Raw genomic sequence first — 22,570 nt, 5'->3', positions numbered from 1 at the left:
AATTGAAAGACGAAAGCCAGGAAGCAGGAGAGTTTGAGAAAAGGAGAGAGGAAAGAAGAGACATGCAGCCAGACGAGGGCTTAGTGAGAGAGGCTGGGACAGAGAACAGGATGAGAAGGAAATAAGGCAAGGCTAGGCCAAAGGACGTTTCTTTGATTTATATTTTCTACCACATTCATCTGGAGATGAGGAGGAAAGCCATCAGACCTTATGGATTAGGCCCAAACAAAAGCCCCGGCTACTTGAGACACTTAGACTAAGCCTAAACCACAAAGATCTCTCCATAAAGATGGTTTTTATACTGTACTTCCACAATCTTCTGGCAGTACAGAAGAACAAGCGGCAGATGTACTTAGGCTGAGTCATGGTGGTTTGGTGCAGAGACCATGCATATCATGGGAATAGTTCAGCATTTCTGCTCTGGTTTTCAGTGTATTACACCAAAACACCCACCTGATGACATCATTTCAAGAGCAAAAGCAGCAATTTGCAGAATTCAGCTTCTTTGGGGAACTGAGCAATTGCTGAGCTGACACCACGTCCTGCTGGGTCCCTGTCACCTGCAGAGTGCCCGCATCCTCACCACGGTAGCGGGCATTGTGACAAAGGTTCTATGTCAGCTGGGTGTGGCAGCCGAGCGCCCGCTAGGGGAGGGGGAGCCTGTCAGCCCCGGGCCTGTCACTGCCTGCTGTCCCCCCTGTCACCAGCGAGGCCTCTGAAAAGTTTCCAAAACATCCCCAGACTTGGCTCCAAAGTGGCCAAAAGTCTCCAAGAGACAAGTTGGGAAGAAGGATATGGAACAGAGGGAGACAGGCACGGGAACAGGCCAAAGGGAGGTAAGAGGAAAAACTAGTGCGGGGCTGCAGGACTGAAACAGAGGAATTGAAAGACGAAAGCCAGGAAGCAGGAGAGTTTGAGAAAAGGAGAGAGGAAAGAAGAGACATGCAGCCAGACGAGGGCTTAGTGAGAGAGGCTGGGACAGAGAACAGGATGAGAAGGAAATAAGGCAAGGCTAGGCCAAAGGACGTTTCTTTGATTTATATTTTCTACCACATTCATCTGGAGATGAGGAGGAAAGCCATCAGACCTTATGGATTAGGCCCAAACAAAAGCCCCGGCTACTTGAGACACTTAGACTAAGCCTAAACCACAAAGATCTCTCCATAAAGATGGTTTTTATACTGTACTTCCACAATCTTCTGGCAGTACAGAAGAACAAGCGGCAGATGTACTTAGGCTGAGTCATGGTGGTTTGGTGCAGAGACCATGCATATCATGGGAATAGTTCAGCATTTCTGCTCTGGTTTTCAGTGTATTACACCAAAACACCCACCTGATGACATCATTTCAAGAGCAAAAGCAGCAATTTGCAGAATTCGGCTTCTTTGGGGAACTGAGCAATTGCTGAGCTGACACCACGTCCTGCTGGGTCCCTGTCACCTGCAGAGTGCCCGCATCCTCACCACGGTAGCGGGCATTGTGACAAAGGTTCTATGTCAGCTGGGTGTGGCAGCCGAGCGCCCGCTAGGGGAGGGGGAGCCTGTCAGCCCCGGGCCTGTCACTGCCTGCTGTCCCCCCTGTCACCAGCGAGGCCTCTGACAAGTTTCCAAAACATCCCCAGACTTGGCTCCAAAGTGGCCAAAAGTCTCCAAGAGACAAGTTGGGAAGAAGGATATGGAACAGAGGGAGACAGGCACGGGAACAGGCCAAAGGGAGGTAAGAGGAAAAACTAGTGCGGGGCTGCAGGACTGAAACGGAGGAATTGAAAGACGAAAGCCAGGAAGCAGGAGAGTTTGAGAAAAGGAGAGAGGAAAGAAGAGACATGCAGCCAGACGAGGGCTTAGTGAGAGAGGCTGGGACAGAGAACAGGATGAGAAGGAAATAAGGCAAGGCTAGGCCAAAGGACGTTTCTTTGATTTATATTTTCTACCACATTCATCTGGAGATGAGGAGGAAAGCCATCAGACCTTATGGATTAGGCCCAAACAAAAGCCCCGGCTACTTGAGACACTTAGACTAAGCCTAAACCACAAAGATCTCTCCATAAAGATGGTTTTTATACTGTACTTCCACAATCTTCTGGCAGTACAGAAGAACAAGCGGCAGATGTACTTAGGCTGAGTCATGGTGGTTTGGTGCAGAGACCATGCATATCATGGGAATAGTTCAGCATTTCTGCTCTGGTTTTCAGTGTATTACACCAAAACACCCACCTGATGACATCATTTCAAGAGCAAAAGCAGCAATTTGCAGAATTCGGCTTCTTTGGGGAACTGAGCAATTGCTGAGCTGACACCACGTCCTGCTGGGTCCCTGTCACCTGCAGAGTGCCCGCATCCTCACCACGGTAGCGGGCATTGTGACAAAGGTTCTATGTCAGTTGGGTGTGGCAACCGAGCGCCCGCTAGGGGAGGGGGAGCCTGTCAGCCCCTGGCCCGTCACTGCCTGCTGTCCCCCCTGTCACCAGCGAGGCCTCTGAAAAGTTTCCAAAACATCCCCAGACTTGGCTCCAAAGTGGCCAAAAGTCTCCAAGAGACAAGTCGGGAAGAAGGATATGGAACAGAGGGAGACAGGCACGGGAGCAGGCCAAAGGCAGGTAAGAGGAAAAACTAGTGCGGGGCTGCAGGACTGAAACGGAGGAATTGAACGACGAAAGCCAGAAAGCAGGAGAGTTTGAGAAAAGGAGAGAGGAAAGAAGAGACATGCAGCCAGACGAGGGCTTAGTGAGAGAGGCTGGGACAGAGAACAGGATGAGAAGGAAATAAGGCAAGGCTAGGCCAAAGGACGTTTCTTTGATTTATATTTTCTACCACATTCATCTGGAGATGAGGAGGAAAGCCATCAGACCTTATGGATTAGGCCCAAACAAAAGCCCCGGCTACTTGAGACACTTAGACTAAGCCTAAACCACAAAGATCTCTCCATAAAGATGGTTTTTATACTGTACTTCCACAATCTTCTGGCAGTACAGAAGAACAAGCGGCAGATGTACTTAGGCTGAGTCATGGTGGTTTGGTGCAGAGACCATGCATATCATGGGAATAGTTCAGCATTTCTGCTCTGGTTTTCAGTGTATTACACCAAAACACCCACCTGATGACATCATTTCAAGAGCAAAAGCAGCAATTTGCAGAATTCAGCTTCTTTGGGGAACTGAGCAATTGCTGAGCTGACACCACGTCCTGCTGGGTCCCTGTCACCTGCAGAGTGCCCGCATCCTCACCACGGTAGCGGGCATTGTGACAAAGGTTCTATGTCAGCTGGGTGTGGCAGCCGAGCGCCCGCTAGGGGAGGGGGAGCCTGTCAGCCCCGGGCCTGTCACTGCCTGCTGTCCCCCCTGTCACCAGCGAGGCCTCTGAAAAGTTTCCAAAACATCCCCAGACTTGGCTCCAAGTGGCCAAAAGTCTCCAAGAGACAAGTTGGGAAGAAGGATATGGAACAGAGGGAGACAGGCACGGGAGCAGGCCAAAGGGAGGTAAGAGGAAAAACTAGTGCGGGGCTGCAGGACTGAAACGGAGGAATTGAAAGATGAAAGCCAGGAAGCAGGAGAGTTTGAGAAAAGGAGAGAGGAAAGAAGAGACATGCAGCCAGACGAGGGCTTAGTGAGAGAGGCTGGGACAGAGAACAGGATGAGAAGGAAATAAGGCAAGGCAAGGCAAGGCTAGGCCAAAGGACGTTTCTTTGATTTATATTTTCTACCACATTCATCTGGAGATGAGGAGGAAAGCCATCAGACCTTATGGATTAGGCCCAAACAAAAGCCCCGGCTACTTGAGACACTTAGACTAAGCCTAAACCACAAAGATCTCTCCATAAAGATGGTTTTTATACTGTACTTCCACAATCTTCTGGCAGTACAGAAGAACAAGCGGCAGATGTACTTAGGCTGAGTCATGGTGGTTTGGTGCAGAGACCATGCATATCATGGGAATAGTTCAGCATTTCTGCTCTGGTTTTCAGTGTATTACACCAAAACACCCACCTGATGACATCATTTCAAGAGCAAAAGCAGCAATTTGCAGAATTCAGCTTCTTTGGGGAACTGAGCAATTGCTGAGCTGACACCACGTCCTGCTGGGTCCCTGTCACCTGCAGAGTGCCCGCATCCTCACCACGGTAGCGGGCATTGTGACAAAGGTTCTATGTCAGCTGGGTGTGGCAGCCGAGCGCCCGCTAGGGGAGGGGGAGCCTGTCAGCCCCGGGCCCGTCACTGCCTGCTGTCCCCCCTGTCACCAGCGAGGCCTCTGAAAAGTTTCCAAAACATCCCCAGACTTGGCTCCAAAGTGGCCAAAAGTCTCCAAGAGACAAGTCGGGAAGAAGGATATGGAACAGAGGGAGACAGGCACGGGAACAGGCCAAAGGGAGGTAAGAGGAAAAACTAGTGCGGGGCTGCAGGACTGAAACGGAGGAATTGAAAGACGAAAGCCAGGAAGCAGGAGAGTTTGAGAAAAGGAGAGAGGAAAGAAGAGACATGCAGCCAGACGAGGGCTTAGTGAGAGAGGCTGGGACAGAGAACAGGATGAGAAGGAAATAAGGCAAGGCTAGGCCAAAGGACGTTTCTTTCATTTATATTTTCTACCACATTCATCTGGAGATGAGGAGGAAAGCCATCAGACCTTATGGATTAGGCCCAAACAAAAGCCCCGGCTACTTGAGACACTTAGACTAAGCCTAAACCACAAAGATCTCTCCATAAAGATGGTTTTTATACTGTACTTCCACAATCTTCTGGCAGTACAGAAGAACAAGCGGCAGATGTACTTAGGCTGAGTCATGGTGGTTTGGTGCAGAGACCATGCATATCATGGGAATAGTTCAGCATTTCTGCTCTGGTTTTCAGTGTATTACACCAAAACACCCACCTGATGACATCATTTCAAGAGCAAAAGCAGCAATTTGCAGAATTCAGCTTCTTTGGGGAACTGAACAATTGCTGAGCTGACACCACGTCCTGCTGGGTCCCTGTCACCTGCAGAGTGCCCGCATCCTCACCACGGTAGCGGGCATTGTGACAAAGGTTCTATGTCAGCTGGGTGTGGCAGCCGAGCGCCCGCTAGGGGAGGGGGAGCCTGTCAGCCCCGGGCCTGTCACTGCCTGCTGTCCCCCCTGTCACCAGCGAGGCCTCTGAAAAGTTTCCAAAACATCCCCAGACTTGGCTCCAAAGTGGCCAAAAGTCTCCAAGAGACAAGTTGGGAAGAAGGATATGAAACAGAGGGAGACAGGCACGGGAGCAGGCCAAAGGGAGGTAAGAGGAAAAACTAGTGCGGGGCTGCAGGACTGAAACGGAGGAATTGAAAGATGAAAGCCAGGAAGCAGGAGAGTTTGAGAAAAGGAGAGAGGAAAGAAGAGACATGCAGCCAGACGAGGGCTTAGTGAGAGAGGCTGGGACAGAGAACAGGATGAGAAGGAAATAAGGCAAGGCAAGGCAAGGCTAGGCCAAAGGACGTTTCTTTGATTTATATTTTCTACCACATTCATCTGGAGATGAGGAGGAAAGCCATCAGACCTTATGGATTAGGCCCAAACAAAAGCCCCGGCTACTTGAGACACTTAGACTAAGCCTAAACCACAAAGATCTCTCCATAAAGATGGTTTTTATACTGTACTTCCACAATCTTCTGGCAGTACAGAAGAACAAGCGGCAGATGTACTTAGGCTGAGTCATGGTGGTTTGGTGCAGAGACCATGCATATCATGGGAATAGTTCAGCATTTCTGCTCTGGTTTTCAGTGTATTACACCAAAACACCCACCTGATGACATCATTTCAAGAGCAAAAGCAGCAATTTGCAGAATTCAGCTTCTTTGGGGAACTGAGCAATTGCTGAGCTGACACCACGTCCTGCTGGGTCCCTGTCACCTGCAGAGTGCCCGCATCCTCACCACGGTAGCGGGCATTGTGACAAAGGTTCTATGTCAGCTGGGTGTGGCAGCCGAGCGCCCGCTAGGGGAGGGGGAGCCTGTCAGCCCCGGGCCCGTCACTGCCTGCTGTCCCCCCTGTCACCAGCGAGGCCTCTGAAAAGTTTCCAAAACATCCCCAGACTTGGCTCCAAAGTGGCCAAAAGTCTCCAAGAGACAAGTCGGGAAGAAGGATATGGAACAGAGGGAGACAGGCACGGGAACAGGCCAAAGGGAGGTAAGAGGAAAAACTAGTGCGGGGCTGCAGGACTGAAACGGAGGAATTGAAAGACGAAAGCCAGGAAGCAGGAGAGTTTGAGAAAAGGAGAGAGGAAAGAAGAGACATGCAGCCAGACGAGGGCTTAGTGAGAGAGGCTGGGACAGAGAACAGGATGAGAAGGAAATAAGGCAAGGCTAGGCCAAAGGACGTTTCTTTCATTTATATTTTCTACCACATTCATCTGGAGATGAGGAGGAAAGCCATCAGACCTTATGGATTAGGCCCAAACAAAAGCCCCGGCTACTTGAGACACTTAGACTAAGCCTAAACCACAAAGATCTCTCCATAAAGATGGTTTTTATACTGTACTTCCACAATCTTCTGGCAGTACAGAAGAACAAGCGGCAGATGTACTTAGGCTGAGTCATGGTGGTTTGGTGCAGAGACCATGCATATCATGGGAATAGTTCAGCATTTCTGCTCTGGTTTTCAGTGTATTACACCAAAACACCCACCTGATGACATCATTTCAAGAGCAAAAGCAGCAATTTGCAGAATTCAGCTTCTTTGGGGAACTGAACAATTGCTGAGCTGACACCACGTCCTGCTGGGTCCCTGTCACCTGCAGAGTGCCCGCATCCTCACCACGGTAGCGGGCATTGTGACAAAGGTTCTATGTCAGCTGGGTGTGGCAGCCGAGCGCCCGCTAGGGGAGGGGGAGCCTGTCAGCCCCGGGCCTGTCACTGCCTGCTGTCCCCCCTGTCACCAGCGAGGCCTCTGAAAAGTTTCCAAAACATCCCCAGACTTGGCTCCAAAGTGGCCAAAAGTCTCCAAGAGACAAGTTGGGAAGAAGGATATGAAACAGAGGGAGACAGGCACGGGAGCAGGCCAAAGGGAGGTAAGAGGAAAAACTAGTGCGGGGCTGCAGGACTGAAACGGAGGAATTGAAAGATGAAAGCCAGGAAGCAGGAGAGTTTGAGAAAAGGAGAGAGGAAAGAAGAGACATGCAGCCAGACGAGGGCTTAGTGAGAGAGGCTGGGACAGAGAACAGGATGAGAAGGAAATAAGGCAAGGCAAGGCAAGGCTAGGCCAAAGGACGTTTCTTTGATTTATATTTTCTACCACATTCATCTGGAGATGAGGAGGAAAGCCATCAGACCTTATGGATTAGGCCCAAACAAAAGCCCCGGCTACTTGAGACACTTAGACTAAGCCTAAACCACAAAGATCTCTCCATAAAGATGGTTTTTATACTGTACTTCCACAATCTTCTGGCAGTACAGAAGAACAAGCGGCAGATGTACTTAGGCTGAGTCATGGTGGTTTGGTGCAGAGACCATGCATATCATGGGAATAGTTCAGCATTTCTGCTCTGGTTTTCAGTGTATTACACCAAAACACCCACCTGATGACATCATTTCAAGAGCAAAAGCAGCAATTTGCAGAATTCAGCTTCTTTGGGGAACTGAGCAATTGCTGAGCTGACACCACGTCCTGCTGGGTCCCTGTCACCTGCAGAGTGCCCGCATCCTCACCACGGTAGCGGGCATTGTGACAAAGGTTCTATGTCAGCTGGGTGTGGCAGCCGAGCGCCCGCTAGGGGAGGGGGAGCCTGTCAGCCCCGGGCCTGTCACTGCCTGCTGTCCCCCCTGTCAGCAGCGAGGCCTCTGAAAAGTTTCCAAAACATCCCCAGACTTGGCTCCAAAGTGGCCAAAAGTCTCCAAGAGCCAAGTCGGGAAGAAGGATATGGAACAGAGGGAGACAGGCACGGGAGCAGGCCAAAGGGAGGTAAGAGGAAAAACTAGTGCAGGGCTGCAGGACTGAAACGGAGGAATTGAAAGACGAAAGCCAGGAAGCAGGAGAGTTTGAGAAAAGGAGAGAGGAAAGAAGAGACATGCAGCCAGACGAGGGCTTAGTGAGAGAGGCTGGGACAGAGAACAGGATGAGAAGGAAATAAGGCAAGGCTAGGCCAAAGGACGTTTCTTTGATTTATATTTTCTACCACATTCATCTGGAGATGAGGAGGAAAGCCATCAGACCTTATGGATTAGGCCCAAACAAAAGCCCCGGCTACTTGAGACACTTAGACTAAGCCTAAACCACAAAGATCTCTCCATAAAGATGGTTTTTATACTGTACTTCCACAATCTTCTGGCAGTACAGAAGAACAAGCGGCAGATGTACTTAGGCTGAGTCATGGTGGTTTGGTGCAGAGACCATGCATATCATGGGAATAGTTCAGCATTTCTGCTCTGGTTTTCAGTGTATTACACCAAAACACCCACCTGATGACATCATTTCAAGAGCAAAAGCAGCAATTTGCAGAATTCAGCTTCTTTGGGGAACTGAGCAATTGCTGAGCTGACACCACGTCCTGCTGGGTCCCTGTCACCTGCAGAGTGCCCGCATCCTCACCACGGTAGCGGGCATTGTGACAAAGGTTCTATGTCAGCTGGGTGTGGCAGCCGAGCGCCCGCTAGGGGAGGGGGAGCCTGTCAGCCCCGGGCCTGTCACTGCCTGCTGTCCCCCCTGTCACCAGCGAGGCCTCTGAAAAGTTTCCAAAACATCCCCAGACTTGGCTCCAAAGTGGCCAAAAGTCTCCAAGAGACAAGTCGGGAAGAAGGATATGGAACAGAGGGAGACAGGCATGGGAACAGGCCAAAGGGAGGTAAGAGGAAAAACTAGTGCGGGGCTGCAGGACTGAAACGGAGGAATTGAAAGACGAAAGCCAGGAAGCAGGAGAGTTTGAGAAAAGGAGAGAGGAAAGAAGAGACATGCAGCCAGACGAGGGCTTAGTGAGAGAGGCTGGGACAGAGAACAGGATGAGAAGGAAATAAGGCAAGGCTAGGCCAAAGGACGTTTCTTTGATTTATATTTTCTACCACATTCATCTGGAGATGAGGAGGAAAGCCATCAGACCTTATGGATTAGGCCCAAACAAAAGCCCCGGCTACTTGAGACACTTAGACTAAGCCTAAACCACAAAGATCTCTCCATAAAGATGGTTTTTATACTGTACTTCCACAATCTTCTGGCAGTACAGAAGAACAAGCGGCAGATGTACTTAGGCTGAGTCATGGTGGTTTGGTGCAGAGACCATGCATATCATGGGAATAGTTCAGCATTTCTGCTCTGGTTTTCAGTGTATTACACCAAAACACCCACCTGATGACATCATTTCAAGAGCAAAAGCAGCAATTTGCAGAATTCAGCTTCTTTGGGGAACTGAGCAATTGCTGAGCTGACACCACGTCCTGCTGGGTCCCTGTCACCTGCAGAGTGCCCGCATCCTCACCACGGTAGCGGGCATTGTGACAAAGGTTCTATGTCAGCTGGGTGTGGCAGCCGAGCGCCCGCTAGGGGAGGGGGAGCCTGTCAGCCCCGGGCCTGTCACTGCCTGCTGTCCCCCCTGTCAGCAGCGAGGCCTCTGAAAAGTTTCCAAAACATCCCCAGACTTGGCTCCAAAGTGGCCAAAAGTCTCCAAGAGCCAAGTCGGGAAGAAGGATATGGAACAGAGGGAGACAGGCACGGGAGCAGGCCAAAGGGAGGTAAGAGGAAAAACTAGTGCGGGGCTGCAGGACTGAAACGGAGGAATTGAAAGACGAAAGCCAGGAAGCAGGAGAGTTTGAGAAAAGGAGAGAGGAAAGAAGAGACATGCAGCCAGACGAGGGCTTAGTGAGAGAGGCTGGGACAGAGAACAGGATGAGAAGGAAATAAGGCAAGGCTAGGCCAAAGGACGTTTCTTTGATTTATATTTTCTACCACATTCATCTGGAGATGAGGAGGAAAGCCATCAGACCTTATGGATTAGGCCCAAACAAAAGCCCCGGCTACTTGAGACACTTAGACTAAGCCTAAACCACAAAGATCTCTCCATAAAGATGGTTTTTATACTGTACTTCCACAATCTTCTGTCAGTACAGAAGAACAAGCGGCAGATGTACTTAGGCTGAGTCATGGTGGTTTGGTGCAGAGACCATGCATATCATGGGAATAGTTCAGCATTTCTGCTCTGGTTTTCAGTGTATTACACCAAAACACCCACCTGATGACATCATTTCAAGAGCAAAAGCAGCAATTTGCAGAATTCAGCTTCTTTGGGGAACTGAGCAATTGCTGAGCTGACACCACGTCCTGCTGGGTCCCTGTCACCTGCAGAGTGCCCGCATCCTCACCACGGTAGCGGGCATTGTGACAAAGGTTCTATGTCAGCTGGGTGTGGCAGCCGAGCGCCCGCTAGGGGAGGGGGAGCCTGTCAGCCCCGGGCCTGTCACTGCCTGCTGTCCCCCCTGTCACCAGTGAGGCCTCTGAAAAGTTTCCAAAACATCCCCAGACTTGGCTCCAAAGTGGCCAAAAGTCTCCAAGAGACAAGTCGGGAAGAAGGATATGGAACAGAGGGAGACAGGCACGGGAGCAGGCCAAAGGGAGGTAAGAGGAAAAACTAGTGCGGGGCTGCAGGACTGAAATGGAGGAATTGAAAGACGAAAGCCAGGAAGCAGGAGAGTTTGAGAAAAGGAGAGAGGAAAGAAGAGACATGCAGCCAGACGAGGGCTTAGTGAGAGAGGCTGGGACAGAGAACAGGATGAGAAGGAAATAAGGCAAGGCAAGGCCAAAGGACGTTTCTTTGATTTATATTTTCTACCACATTCATCTGGAGATGAGGAGGAAAGCCATCAGACCTTATGGATTAGGCCCAAACAAAAGCCCCGGCTACTTGAGACACTTAGACTAAGCCTAAACCACAAAGATCTCTCCATAAAGATGGTTTTTATACTGTACTTCCACAATCTTCTGGCAGTACAGAAGAACAAGCGGCAGATGTACTTAGCCTGAGTCATGGTGGTTTGGTGCAGAGACCATGCATATCATGGGAATAGTTCAGCATTTCTGCTCTGGTTTTCAGTGTATTACACCAAAACACCCACCTGATGACATCATTTCAAGAGCAAAAGCAGCAATTTGCAGAATTCAGCTTCTTTGGGGAACTGAGCAATTGCTGAGCTGACACCACGTCCTGCTGGGTCCCTGTCACCTGCAGAGTGCCCGCATCCTCACCACGGTAGCGGGCATTGTGACAAAGGTTCTATGTCAGCTGGGTGTGGCAGCCGAGCGCCCGCTAGGGGAGGGGGAGCCTGTCAGCCCCGGGCCTGTCACTGCCTGCTGTCCCCCCTGTCACCAGCGAGGCCTCTGAAAAGTTTCCAAAACATGCCCAGACTTGGCTCCAAAGTGGCCAAAAGTCTCCAAGAGACAAGTTGGGAAGAAGGATATGGAACAGAGGGAGACAGGCACGGGAGCAGGCCAAAGGGAGGTAAGAGGAAAAACTAGTGCGGGGCTGCAGGACTGAAACGGAGGAATTGAAAGACGAAAGCCAGGAAGCAGGAGAGTTTGAGAAAAGGAGAGAGGAAAGAAGAGACATGCAGCCAGACGAGGGCTTAGTGAGAGAGGCTGGGACAGAGAACAGGATGAGAAGGAAATAAGGCAAGGCAAGGCAAGGCTAGGCCAAAGGACGTTTCTTTGATTTATATTTTCTACCACATTCATCTGGAGATGAGGAGGAAAGCCATCAGACCTTATGGATTAGGCCCAAACAAAAGCCCCGGCTACTTGAGACACTTAGACTAAGCCTAAACCACAAAGATCTCTCCATAAAGATGGTTTTTATACTGTACTTCCACAATCTTCTGGCAGTACAGAAGAACAAGCGGCAGATGTACTTAGGCTGAGTCATGGTGGTTTGGTGCAGAGACCATGCATATCATGGGAATAGTTCAGCATTTCTGCTCTGGTTTTCAGTGTATTACACCAAAACACCCACCTGATGACATCATTTCAAGAGCAAAAGCAGCAATTTGCAGAATTCAGCTTCTTTGGGGAACTGAGCAATTGCTGAGCTGACACCACGTCCTGCTGGGTCCCTGTCACCTGCAGAGTGCCCGCATCCTCACCACGGTAGCGGGCATTGTGACAAAGGTTCTATGTCAGCTGGGTGTGGCAGCCGAGCGCCCGCTAGGGGAGGGGGAGCCTGTCAGCCCCGGGCCTGTCACTGCCTGCTGTCCCCCCTGTCACCAGTGAGGCCTCTGAAAAGTTTCCAAAACATCCCCAGACTTGGCTCCAAAGTGGCCAAAAGTCTCCAAGAGACAAGTCGGGAAGAAGGATATGGAACAGAGGGAGACAGGCACGGGAGCAGGCCAAAGGGAGGTAAGAGGAAAAACTAGTGCGGGGCTGCAGGACTGAAACGGAGGAATTGAAAGACGAAAGCCAGGAAGCAGGAGAGTTTGAGAAAAGGAGAGAGGAAAGAAGAGACATGCAGCCAGACGAGGGCTTAGTGAGAGAGGCTGGGACAGAGAACAGGATGAGAAGGAAATAAGGCAAGGCAAGGCAAGGCTAGGCCAAAGGACGTTTCTTTGATTTATATTTTCTACCACATTCATCTGGAGATGAGGAGGAAAGCCATCAGACCTTATGGATTAGGCCCAAACAAAAGCCCCGGCTACTTGAGACACTTAGACTAAGCCTAAACCACAAAGATCTCTCCATAAAGATGGTTTTTATACTGTACTTCCACAATCTTCTGGCAGTACAGAAGAACAAGCGGCAGATGTACTTAGGCTGAGTCATGGTGGTTTGGTGCAGAGACCATGCATATCATGGGAATAGTTCAGCATTTCTGCTCTGGTTTTCAGTGTATTACACCAAAACACCCACCTGACGACATCATTTCAAGAGCAAAAGCAGCAATTTGCAGAATTCAGCTTCTTTGGAGAACTGAGCAATTGCTGAGCTGACACCACGTCCTGCTGGGTCCCTGTCACCTGCAGAGTGCCCGCATCCTCACCACGGTAGCGGGCATTGTGACAAAGGTTCTATGTCAGCTGGGTGTGGCAGCCGAGCGCCCGCTAGGGGAGGGGGAGCCTGTCAGCCCCGGGCCTGTCACTGCCTGCTGTCCCCCCTGTCACCAGTGAGGCCTCTGAAAAGTTTCCAAAACTTCCCCAGACTTGGCTCCAAAGTGGCCAAAAGTCTCCAAGAGACAAGTCGGGAAGAAGGATATGGAACAGAGGGAGACAGGCACGGGAGCAGGCCAAAGGGAGGTAAGAGGAAAAACTAGTGCGGGGCTGCAGGACTGAAACGGAGGAATTGAAAGACGAAAGCCAGGAAGCAGGAGAGTTTGAGAAAAGGAGAGAGGAAAGAAGAGACATGCAGCCAGACGAGGGCTTAGTGAGAGAGGCTGGGACAGAGAACAGGATGAGAAGGAAATAAGGCAAGGCAAGGCCAAAGGACGTTTCTTTGATTTATATTTTCTACCACATTCATCTGGAGATGAGGAGGAAAGCCATCAGACCTTATGGATTAGGCCCAAACAAAAGCCCCGGCTACTTGAGACACTTAGACTAAGCCTAAACCACAAAGATCTCTCCATAAAGATGTTTTTTATACTGTACTTCCACAATCTTCTGGCAGTACAGAAGAACAAGCGGCAGATGTACTTAGGCTGAGTCATGGTGGTTTGGTGCAGAGACCATGCATATCATGGGAATAGTTCAGCATTTCTGCTCTGGTTTTCAGTGTATTACACCAAAACACCCACCTGATGACATCATTTCAAGAGCAAAAGCAGCAATTTGCAGAATTCAGCTTCTTTGGGGAACTGAGCAATTGCTGAGCTGACACCACGTCCTGCTGGGTCCCTGTCACCTGCAGAGTGCCCGCATCCTCACCACGGTAGCGGGCATTGTGACAAAGGTTCTATGTCAGCTGGGTGTGGCAGCCGAGCGCCCGCTAGGGGAGGGGGAGCCTGTCAGCCCCGGGCCTGTCACTGCCTGCTGTCCCCCCTGTCACCAGTGAGGCCTCTGAAAAGTTTCCAAAACATCCCCAGACTTGGCTCCAAAGTGGCCAAAAGTCTCCAAGAGACAAGTTGGGAAGAAGGATATGGAACAGAGGGAGACAGGCACGGGAGCAGGCCAAAGGGAGGTAAGAGGAAAAACTAGTGCGGGGCTGCAGGACTGAAACGGAGGAATTGAAAGATGAAAGCCAGGAAGCAGGAGAGTTTGAGAAAAGGAGAGAGGAAAGAAGAGACATGCAGCCAGACGAGGGCTTAGTGAGAGAGGCTGGGACAGAGAACAGGATGAGAAGGAAATAAGGCAAGGCAAGGCAAGGCTAGGCCAAAGGACGTTTCTTTGATTTATATTTTCTACCACATTCATCTGGAGATGAGGAGGAAAGCCATCAGACCTTATGGATTAGGCCCAAACAAAAGCCCCGGCTACTTGAGACACTTAGACTAAGCCTAAACCACAAAGATCTCTCCATAAAGATGGTTTTTATACTGTACTTCCACAATCTTCTGGCAGTACAGAAGAACAAGCGGCAGATGTACTTAGGCTGAGTCATGGTGGTTTGGTGCAGAGACCATGCATATCATGGGAATAGTTCAGCATTTCTGCTCTGGTTTTCAGTGTATTACACCAAAACACCCACCTGATGACATCATTTCAAGAGCAAAAGCAGCAATTTGCAGAATTCAGCTTCTTTGGGGAACTGAGCAATTGCTGAGCTGACACCACGTCCTGCTGGGTCCCTGTCACCTGCAGAGTGCCCGCATCCTCACCACGGTAGCGGGCATTGTGACAAAGGTTCTATGTCAGCTGGGTGTGGCAGCCGAGCGCCCGCTAGGGGAGGGGGAGCCTGTCAGCCCCGGGCCTGTCACTGCCTGCTGTCCCCCCTGTCAGCAGCGAGGCCTCTGAAAAGTTTCCAAAACATCCCCAGACTTGGCTCCAAAGTGGCCAAAAGTCTCCAAGAGCCAAGTCGGGAAGAAGGATATGGAACAGAGGGAGACAGGCACGGGAGCAGGCCAAAGGGAGGTAAGAGGAAAAACTAGTGCGGGGCTGCAGGACTGAAACGGAGGAATTGAAAGACGAAAGCCAGGAAGCAGGAGAGTTTGAGAAAAGGAGAGAGGAAAGAAGAGACATGCAGCCAGACGAGGGCTTAGTGAGAGAGGCTGGGACAGAGAACAGGATGAGAAGGAAATAAGGCAAGGCTAGGCCAAAGGACGTTTCTTTCATTTATATTTTCTACCACATTCATCTGGAGATGAGGAGGAAAGCCATCAGACCTTATGGATTAGGCCCAAACAAAAGCCCCGGCTACTTGAGACACTTAGACTAAGCCTAAACCACAAAGATCTCTCCATAAAGATGGTTTTTATACTGTACTTCCACAATCTTCTGGCAGTACAGAAGAACAAGCGGCAGATGTACTTAGGCTGAGTCATGGTGGTTTGGTGCAGAGACCATGCATATCATGGGAATAGTTCAGCATTTCTGCTCTGGTTTTCAGTGTATTACACCAAAACACCCACCTGATGACATCATTTCAAGAGCAAAAGCAGCAATTTGCAGAATTCAGCTTCTTTGGGGAACTGAGCAATTGCTGAGCTGACACCACGTCCTGCTGGGTCCCTGTCACCTGCAGAGTGCCCGCATCCTCACCACGGTAGCGGGCATTGTGACAAAGGTTCTATGTCAGCTGGGTGTGGCAGCCGAGCGCCCGCTAGGGGAGGGGGAGCCTGTCAGCCCCGGGCCTGTCACTGCCTGCTGTCCCCCCTGTCACCAGCGAGGCCTCTGAAAAGTTTCCAAAACATCCCCAGACTTGGCTCCAAAGTGGCCAAAAGTCTCCAAGAGACAAGTTGGGAAGAAGGATATGGAACAGAGGGAGACAGGCACGGGAGCAGGCCAAAGGGAGGTAAGAGGAAAAACTAGTGCGGGGCTGCAGGACTGAAACGGAGGAATTGAAAGATGAAAGCCAGGAAGCAGGAGAGTTTGAGAAAAGGAGAGAGGAAAGAAGAGACATGCAGCCAGACGAGGGCTTAGTGAGAGAGGCTGGGACAGAGAACAGGATGAGAAGGAAATAAGGCAAGGCAAGGCAAGGCTAGGCCAAAGGACGTTTCTTTGATTTATATTTTCTACCACATTCATCTGGAGATGAGGAGGAAAGCCATCAGACCTTATGGATTAGGCCCAAACAAAAGCCCCGGCTACTTGAGACACTTAGACTAAGCCTAAACCACAAAGATCTCTCCATAAAGATGGTTTTTATACTGTACTTCCACAATCTTCTGGCAGTACAGAAGAACAAGCGGCAGATGTACTTAGGCTGAGTCATGGTGGTTTGGTGCAGAGACCATGCATATCATGGGAATAGTTCAGCATTTCTGCTCTGGTTTTCAGTGTATTACACCAAAACACCCACCTGATGACATCATTTCAAGAGCAAAAGCAGCAATTTGCAGAATTCAGCTTCTTTGGGGAACTGAGCAATTGCTGAGCTGACACCACGTCCTGCTGGGTCCCTGTCACCTGCAGAGTGCCCGCATCCTCACCACGGTAGCGGGCATTGTGACAAAGGTTCTATGTCAGCTGGGTGTGGCAGCCGAGCGCCCGCTAGGGGAGGGGGAGCCTGTCAGCCCCGGGCCTGTCACTGCCTGCTGTCCCCCCTGTCACCAGCGAGGCCTCTGAAAAGTTTCCAAAACATCCCCAGACTTGGCTCCAAAGTGGCCAAAAGTCTCCAAGAGACAAGTCGGGAAGAAGGATATGGAACAGAGGGAGACAGGCACGGGAGCAGGCCAAAGGGAGGTAAGAGGAAAAACTAGTGCGGGGCTGCAGGACTGAAACGGAGGAATTGAAAGACGAAAGCCAGGAAGCAGGAGAGTTTGAGAAAAGGAGAGAGGAAAGAAGAGACATGCAGCCAGACGAGGGCTTAGTGAGAGAGGCTGGGACAGAGAACAGGATGATTAGGAAATAAGGCAAGGCAAGGCAAGGCTAGGCCAAAGGACGTTTCTTTGATTTATATTTTCTACCACATTCATCTGGAGATGAGGAGGAAAGACATCAGACCTTATGGATTAGGCCCAAACAAAAGCCCCGGCTACTTGAGACACTTAGACTAAGCCTAAACCACAAAGATCTCTCCATAAAGATGGTTTTTATACTGTACTTCCACAATCTTCTGGCAGTACAGAAGAACAAGCGGCAGATGTACTTAGGCTGAGTCATGGTGGTTTGGTGCAGAGACCATGCATATCATGGGAATAGTTCAGCATTTCTGCTCTGGTTTTCAGTGTATTACACCAAAACACCCACCTGATGACATCATTTCAAGAGCAAAAGCAGCAATTTGCAGAATTCGGCTTCTTTGGGGAACTGAGCAATTGCTGAGCTGACACCACGTCCTGCTGGGTCCCTGTCACCTGCAGAGTGCCCGCATCCTCACCACGGTAGCGGGCATTGTGACAAAGGTTCTATGTCAGCTGGGTGTGGCAGCCGAGCGCCCGCTAGGGGAGGGGGAGCCTGTCAGCCCCGGGCCCGTCACTGCCTGCTGTCCCCCCTGTCACCAGCGAGGCCTCTGAAAAGTTTCCAAAACATCCCCAGACTTGGCTCCAAAGTGGCCAAAAGTCTCCAAGAGACAAGTCGGGAAGAAGGATATGGAACAGAGGGAGACAGGCACGGGAGCAGGCCAAAGGGAGGTAAGAGGAAAAACTAGTGCGGGGCTGCAGGACTGAAACGGAGGAATTGAAAGACGAAAGCCAGGAAGCAGGAGAGTTTGAGAAAAGGAGAGAGGAAAGAAGAGACATGCAGCCAGACGAGGGCTTAGTGAGAGAGGCTGGGACAGAGAACAGGATGAGAAGGAAATAAGGCAAGGCAAGGCAAGGCTAGGCCAAAGGACGTTTCTTTGATTTATATTTTCTACCACATTCATCTGGAGATGAGGAGGAAAGCCATCAGACCTTATGGATTAGGCCCAAACAAAAGCCCCGGCTACTTGAGACACTTAGACTAAGCCTAAACCACAAAGATCTCTCCATAAAGATGGTTTTTATACTGTACTTCCACAATCTTCTGGCAGTACAGAAGAACAAGCGGCAGATGTACTTAGGCTGAGTCATGGTGGTTTGGTGCAGAGACCATGCATATCATGGGAATAGTTCAGCATTTCTGCTCTGGTTTTCAGTGTATTACACCAAAACACCCACCTGACGACATCATTTCAAGAGCAAAAGCAGCAATTTGCAGAATTCAGCTTCTTTGGAGAACTGAGCAATTGCTGAGCTGACACCACGTCCTGCTGGGTCCCTGTCACCTGCAGAGTGCCCGCATCCTCACCACGGTAGCGGGCATTGTGACAAAGGTTCTATGTCAGCTGGGTGTGGCAGCCGAGCGCCCGCTAGGGGAGGGGGAGCCTGTCAGCCCCGGGCCTGTCACTGCCTGCTGTCCCCCCTGTCACCAGTGAGGCCTCTGAAAAGTTTCCAAAACATCCCCAGACTTGGCTCCAAAGTGGCCAAAAGTCTCCAAGAGACAAGTCGGGAAGAAGGATATGGAACAGAGGGAGACAGGCACGGGAGCAGGCCAAAGGGAGGTAAGAGGAAAAACTAGTGCGGGGCTGCAGGACTGAAACGGAGGAATTGAAAGACGAAAGCCAGGAAGCAGGAGAGTTTGAGAAAAGGAGAGAGGAAAGAAGAGACATGCAGCCAGACGAGGGCTTAGTGAGAGAGGCTGGGACAGAGAACAGGATGAGAAGGAAATAAGGCAAGGCAAGGCCAAAGGACGTTTCTTTGATTTATATTTTCTACCACATTCATCTGGAGATGAGGAGGAAAGCCATCAGACCTTATGGATTAGGCCCAAACAAAAGCCCCGGCTACTTGAGACACTTAGACTAAGCCTAAACCACAAAGATCTCTCCATAAAGATGTTTTTTATACTGTACTTCCACAATCTTCTGGCAGTACAGAAGAACAAGCGGCAGATGTACTTAGGCTGAGTCATGGTGGTTTGGTGCAGAGACCATGCATATCATGGGAATAGTTCAGCATTTCTGCTCTGGTTTTCAGTGTATTACACCAAAACACCCACCTGATGACATCATTTCAAGAGCAAAAGCAGCAATTTGCAGAATTCAGCTTCTTTGGGGAACTGAGCAATTGCTGAGCTGACACCACGTCCTGCTGGGTCCCTGTCACCTGCAGAGTGCCCGCATCCTCACCACGGTAGCGGGCATTGTGACAAAGGTTCTATGTCAGCTGGGTGTGGCAGCCGAGCGCCCGCTAGGGGAGGGGGAGCCTGTCAGCCCCGGGCCTGTCACTGCCTGCTGTCCCCCCTGTCACCAGTGAGGCCTCTGAAAAGTTTCCAAAACATCCCCAGACTTGGCTCCAAAGTGGCCAAAAGTCTCCAAGAGACAAGTTGGGAAGAAGGATATGGAACAGAGGGAGACAGGCACGGGAGCAGGCCAAAGGGAGGTAAGAGGAAAAACTAGTGCGGGGCTGCAGGACTGAAACGGAGGAATTGAAAGATGAAAGCCAGGAAGCAGGAGAGTTTGAGAAAAGGAGAGAGGAAAGAAGAGACATGCAGCCAGACGAGGGCTTAGTGAGAGAGGCTGGGACAGAGAACAGGATGAGAAGGAAATAAGGCAAGGCAAGGCAAGGCTAGGCCAAAGGACGTTTCTTTGATTTATATTTTCTACCACATTCATCTGGAGATGAGGAGGAAAGACATCAGACCTTATGGATTAGGCCCAAACAAAAGCCCCGGCTACTTGAGACACTTAGACTAAGCCTAAACCACAAAGATCTCTCCATAAAGATGGTTTTTATACTGTACTTCCACAATCTTCTGGCAGTACAGAAGAACAAGCGGCAGATGTACTTAGGCTGAGTCATGGTGGTTTGGTGCAGAGACCATGCATATCATGGGAATAGTTCAGCATTTCTGCTCTGGTTTTCAGTGTATTACACCAAAACACCCACCTGATGACATCATTTCAAGAGCAAAAGCAGCAATTTGCAGAATTCAGCTTCTTTGGGGAACTGAGCAATTGCTGAGCTGACACCACGTCCTGCTGGGTCCCTGTCACCTGCAGAGTGCCCGCATCCTCACCACGGTAGCGGGCATTGTGACAAAGGTTCTATGTCAGCTGGGTGTGGCAGCCGAGCGCCCGCTAGGGGAGGGGGAGCCTGTCAGCCCCGGGCCTGTCACTGCCTGCTGTCCCCCCTGTCAGCAGCGAGGCCTCTGAAAAGTTTCCAAAACATCCCCAGACTTGGCTCCAAAGTGGCCAAAAGTCTCCAAGAGCCAAGTCGGGAAGAAGGATATGGAACAGAGGGAGACAGGCACGGGAGCAGGCCAAAGGGAGGTAAGAGGAAAAACTAGTGCGGGGCTGCAGGACTGAAACGGAGGAATTGAAAGACGAAAGCCAGGAAGCAGGAGAGTTTGAGAAAAGGAGAGAGGAAAGAAGAGACATGCAGCCAGACGAGGGCTTAGTGAGAGAGGCTGGGACAGAGAACAGGATGAGAAGGAAATAAGGCAAGGCTAGGCCAAAGGACGTTTCTTTCATTTATATTTTCTACCACATTCATCTGGAGATGAGGAGGAAAGCCATCAGACCTTATGGATTAGGCCCAAACAAAAGCCCCGGCTACTTGAGACACTTAGACTAAGCCTAAACCACAAAGATCTCTCCATAAAGATGGTTTTTATACTGTACTTCCACAATCTTCTGGCAGTACAGAAGAACAAGCGGCAGATGTACTTAGGCTGAGTCATGGTGGTTTGGTGCAGAGACCATGCATATCATGGGAATAGTTCAGCATTTCTGCTCTGGTTTTCAGTGTATTACACCAAAACACCCACCTGATGACATCATTTCAAGAGCAAAAGCAGCAATTTGCAGAATTCAGCTTCTTTGGGGAACTGAGCAATTGCTGAGCTGACACCACGTCCTGCTGGGTCCCTGTCACCTGCAGAGTGCCCGCATCCTCACCACGGTAGCGGGCATTGTGACAAAGGTTCTATGTCAGCTGGGTGTGGCAGCCGAGCGCCCGCTAGGGGAGGGGGAGCCTGTCAGCCCCGGGCCTGTCACTGCCTGCTGTCCCCCCTGTCACCAGCGAGGCCTCTGAAAAGTTTCCAAAACATCCCCAGACTTGGCTCCAAAGTGGCCAAAAGTCTCCAAGAGACAAGTTGGGAAGAAGGATATGGAACAGAGGGAGACAGGCACGGGAGCAGGCCAAAGGGAGGTAAGAGGAAAAACTAGTGCGGGGCTGCAGGACTGAAACGGAGGAATTGAAAGATGAAAGCCAGGAAGCAGGAGAGTTTGAGAAAAGGAGAGAGGAAAGAAGAGACATGCAGCCAGACGAGGGCTTAGTGAGAGAGGCTGGGACAGAGAACAGGATGAGAAGGAAATAAGGCAAGGCAAGGCAAGGCTAGGCCAAAGGACGTTTCTTTGATTTATATTTTCTACCACATTCATCTGGAGATGAGGAGGAAAGCCATCAGACCTTATGGATTAGGCCCAAACAAAAGCCCCGGCTACTTGAGACACTTAGACTAAGCCTAAACCACAAAGATCTCTCCATAAAGATGGTTTTTATACTGTACTTCCACAATCTTCTGGCAGTACAGAAGAACAAGCGGCAGATGTACTTAGGCTGAGTCATGGTGGTTTGGTGCAGAGACCATGCATATCATGGGAATAGTTCAGCATTTCTGCTCTGGTTTTCAGTCTATTACACCAAAACACCCACCTGATGACATCATTTCAAGAGCAAAAGCAGCAATTTGCAGAATTCAGCTTCTTTGGGGAACTGAGCAATTGCTGAGCTGACACCACGTCCTGCTGGGTCCCTGTCACCTGCAGAGTGCCCGCATCCTCACCACGGTAGCGGGCATTGTGACAAAGGTTCTATGTCAGCTGGGTGTGGCAGCCGAGCGCCCGCTAGGGGAGGGGGAGCCTGTCAGCCCCGGGCCTGTCACTGCCTGCTGTCCCCCCTGTCACCAGCGAGGCCTCTGAAAAGTTTCCAAAACATCCCCAGACTTGGCTCCAAAGTGGCCAAAAGTCTCCAAGAGACAAGTTGGGAAGAAGGATATGGAACAGAGGGAGACAGGCACGGGAGCAGGCCAAAGGGAGGTAAGAGGAAAAACTAGTGCGGGGCTGCAGGACTGAAACGGAGGAATTGAAAGACGAAAGCCAGGAAGCAGGAGAGTTTGAGAAAAGGAGAGAGGAAAGAAGAGACATGCAGCCAGACGAGGGCTTAGTGAGAGAGGCTGGGACAGAGAACAGGATGATTAGGAAATAAGGCAAGGCAAGGCAAGGCTAGGCCAAAGGACGTTTCTTTGATTTATATTTTCTACCACATTCATCTGGAGATGAGGAGGAAAGACATCAGACCTTATGGATTAGGCCCAAACAAAAGCCCCGGCTACTTGAGACACTTAGACTAAGCCTAAACCACAAAGATCTCTCCATAAAGATGGTTTTTATACTGTACTTCCACAATCTTCTGGCAGTACAGAAGAACAAGCGGCAGATGTACTTAGGCTGAGTCATGGTGGTTTGGTGCAGAGACCATGCATATCATGGGAATAGTTCAGCATTTCTGCTCTGGTTTTCAGTGTATTACACCAAAACACCC

This window comes from Patagioenas fasciata, chromosome 8, assembly GCF_037038585.1.
Source record: "Patagioenas fasciata isolate bPatFas1 chromosome 8, bPatFas1.hap1, whole genome shotgun sequence".
Classification (NCBI taxonomy): Eukaryota; Metazoa; Chordata; class Aves; order Columbiformes; family Columbidae; genus Patagioenas; species Patagioenas fasciata.
The sequence above is the reverse complement of the archived record's forward strand: the minus strand, read 5'-3'. Positions refer to the sequence as shown.